Source organism: Rhipicephalus microplus, chromosome 4 (assembly GCF_043290135.1).
Source record: "Rhipicephalus microplus isolate Deutch F79 chromosome 4, USDA_Rmic, whole genome shotgun sequence".
In the NCBI taxonomy this organism is placed as follows: domain Eukaryota; kingdom Metazoa; phylum Arthropoda; class Arachnida; order Ixodida; family Ixodidae; genus Rhipicephalus; species Rhipicephalus microplus.
The window spans coordinates 241,626,147-241,630,168 of record NC_134703.1 but is presented as its reverse complement, the minus strand read 5'-3'; positions in this window follow the sequence as shown (position 1 = coordinate 241,630,168).

The following is a 4,022-nucleotide window of genomic DNA, read 5'->3' as shown; positions in this document are numbered from 1 at the left end:
GGACTTTGTTTTCTTCGTTAGAAATGTTTGTTATGGGGGAGGACCAAGTAAGATCTGGCGTAATGTTCATACCTAAATATTTGTAGGAATTCACCAGGGATATTTCGCAACCAGAAAAAAAGTATGAAGTAGCCGGGTGAGATTTCCTGCGATGAAAAGAGATGACGGAGGTTTTCCTAATGTTCAAAGTCATGAGCCATTTTTTGCACCAGGTTTCTATAGTTATTAGATCATTTTGAAGGATCTGGGAGTCATTAGGGCAGTTAATAGGACTATAAATCACGCAATCGTCAGCGAATAGACGGATTTGGGACGATATATTGCTAGGTAGGTCGTTAACATAAATTAAATATAGAAGGGGACCGAGCACCGTACCCTAAGGTACACCTGAAAGGACAGGACGCGTGGTAGATGATGTCTGGTTGGAGTAAACGAACTGTTCCCGGTTTGACAAAAAATTTCGTATCCATTCTAGAACTGCTGGGTCAATGTTTAAGCGGGAAAGGTTTAAAAAAGGCGTTTATGGGGTACTTTATCGAAAGCTTTTTCAAAATCTAGGAAAAGGGTATCTACAGGAACATTCTGATCTATACTTGAGCTGATGTCGTTAATAAAGAGCGCTAGTTATGTGTCACAGGAGAGGCCTTTCTGAAATCCGTGCTGACTGGGATGGAAAAAGTTTACAGAGATCAGGAATTTGACTGTTTGAGAATAAATTATATGTTCTATTATTTTAGAGCACACGCATGTTAGTGACATGGGCCGGTAGTTTGAAGGCTAGGATGACGGACCTTTTTTGGGTATCGGAATGACCTTGCCAACCTTCCAGTCCCGTGGCACCACTCCAGATGACAGTGATTGCTGGAAGATGTGCGACAATATGACAGCACAGAGATGTTTGGTATTTTTTAAAACTTTAGAATTAATACAATCAATACCAGCTGATGACGTCACTTTTAAGGAATCAATGACTTGTATGATGCCATTTGGTTCGAAAATGACACTGGGCATAGCAGGGCAATCATGGGACGGCACACATGAAGATACATCGGGAACACATGAAAATGCATCGTCAGGTTCATCAGTAAACACTGAGCAAAACGTGGAGTTTAGTGTTTCGGCGACCTTGAACTCCGGGATGGGAATAGTATCTTCATCTAGTAAAGAAATGGGTTTAGCATGGGTTGGGTTGATAGTGTTCCAGAACTTTTTGGGGTTTGTGCGTAGCATGTCTGGTAGGGTTGACGAGAAGAACGTCCGCTTAGCGTCCAAGATCATGGATGCGTAAAGTTTTTCAGTCTCACGATAGTTTTCCCTAGCGTTACTGGATTTTGATTTTTTGGCTGACCGATATTGTCTTTTCTTTTTGTTGCTAAGTCGTTTCAAAGTATTATTGTACCATGGCGAAGTAGGCCGTTCTGTGATGGTAACTGTGGGAATGTACATGTTTATTAATTGCTGCATTTTGTTTTTGAAGAGATCCCAGTTCTAGTCAACAGAACGTTTGGAAAAATCCACGAGGAACCAAACGGAAAAGAAAGGTAGTTCATCATTCATTCCTTGATAATCTGCTTTGTTGTATAGGGTTATCGTCTTTTTTACTTTTTTTGGATTGGGCAAGTTGCATTGAAAAGTGGCATGAATGACGGCATGATCACTGAAGCTGCTCGGACTAGAAACGGACGAAACTTTATCTGGTTGGGTCGTGAGAAATAAATCCAGTAAGCTTGATGAATTAAAAGTCGTTCGCGTAGGAAAGCTAATCATTTGAGATAAGTTGAAAGTAAGGCAAGTATCTATGAAGACACTTTCAGTGTTCGGTTTCGACATTGCTAATGCTAGATCAGACCAAGTTATCGCCGGAAAGTTAAAATCACCAAGGAGGAGAATAGGGGCGTTATCCGATGCTGACGTTAATAGTTGTAGAGCATCATGAAGCTCACCAACGAAAGAAGGATCGGAATCAGGGGGGCGATAGCAGATGCCAATGACAACGGGTGGAACGGCAGCTTTGCAGTGAATAAAGACTACTTCAAGACTCGAAGGAATGTCGACAGCGCAGCATTGTAAACTGTGGTGAGCGGCGATTAACACTCCACCACCCCGCTTGTTTTTGCGATCGCAACGGAAAATATCGAAGTTGTTGAACAGAGGAAGCAATTCAGAGTCCAAGATAGATGCATTAAGCCACGTTTCGGTTAGGAGAACTAAGTTACAGTCACTTGCTTGAATTAGGCTGTGCAAGGCATCGCGTTTGGGCAGTAGACTCCTAATATTAGTATAGATGAGCGAAATAAGGTTTACATTAGACTCGGTACGGACTTTAGCAGATAGCTACGGGGCACGTGGGACTACCGTTTGCGTAGTCGGATCAAGAATGTAGGTGACCTTATCGATGGTTAATTTTCGGTATGCAAGTTTATAGGGTCGGGACTGGGCTTTGCCAAACGCAATCAGCTGCTTGTGTATCAAGCGGGTGTTAGGCGAGTAATCTTGCGAAATGCTATACGTGGTATTTTTCAGCTTATTTGCGTTAGAAAGAATACGGTCTTTATCTTTGAAATGCGTGAACTTCACAATGATCGGTCTATTTTTGTTAGAATGGAAAGATCCCAGTCGATGTGCGCGGTCAATATCACGTGGGTTGAGCGTTACTTTGAGCGTATTTTTGCAGAGATTTATGATTAGTTCCTCGGACTGGGCCCAGGTTTCGCGATCCGAATCAGTGTGTCCATAAAATATGAGATTGTTTCGCCGGGCGTGATCGTTTGAATCGTCAAGACTGCAGGTTAGTTGCGATATTTGTTCGGAATTTTTGACAGTAACTGAGTGAATGACCTCAAAGTCTGCCTGAAGTGTGCCTACGGCGGTACATTCTTTTTCTATTTTAGCAAGCCGTTGATTAATATCGTCAAACGTTTTAACATTCTGGGACAGTGTAGTTTGCATGGCTTTCATTTCTTTCATAAGGTTGTCTTGGTTTAATCTAATTTCATCGAGTGCTGCCAAGATATCACCAGGAATTTCGCTGGAAGCGGAGCGTGTAGTAGGACCTGGATTTTCTTCTATATCGCCGGAAAGAAGTAGTAAATTTAGAAAACAGTAGCAGTATTGACACAAGGCAGCAATACAATACCGTGGGCTCGGCAACACTATCAATGCATAGTACCGTGTTGGTTTGACGAATATAGAGTAATGGTTAGTTATGGTGCATTCAGACTACGGACCGAATCCGGATTTGTCGTGGACGCGGACAGCTAATCCGCGGATGGTCCGCCTGCAGGCGCATCCACACGACGGACGGTGTCCTAGGGGAAAACAGCCGGATTACCCTCGACAGCAGGTTCGGCGCTCACCTGCGCCCGCTGGCAGCAGACCGGTTTGAGAGTATTCAACATAGATGCCCGCAAGAAGCGAAGCTTGGCTGCGATGTCTGTCGTGTTGTGACAAATGAACGAGCAGTGTTATTCTTTCAGAAGAAAAGGGAGTTGCTCGCAGGATATTCTTTCAACTACATTATTCCCCGCTTGTAGAACTTCTAAACGTGTATCCCGTCTTTCTTTTTTTAGAAGCGGCACGTCGCCGGTTGTAGAAGTTGGAATATTTCACCACCATGACGGCTAAGAATCTCGCGTGTTAAGCGACGGCGGCGACATTTCCCGAACCACCAAAAGTGATTTCTGCGTATTTAATCACCTGAGAACAAAGCCTCCGGAAACTAAGTGAACAATGCTCAAGCGTAGATGATGCCGACCAGTCATGCAGCTATCCGCGAGCCATGGAGGACATGCCACGAGCAGACGAAAAGTGTACTGGTTGCCAGAAACCCCGAGCTAATCCGCTGAAGTATCGGCTTTCTCCCGCCAGAATCCCGATGTGAGAAACAGGTTGGGTTCATCCGTCCGCGAGACGCGCGGACGAGTCGCGGACGAGGGGAATCACTGATGTGAGGTCACGTGACGCGCCGTCCGTCCCGCCACATCGGGATTCGATCCGTCGTCTGAATGCACCATTACCTGCAC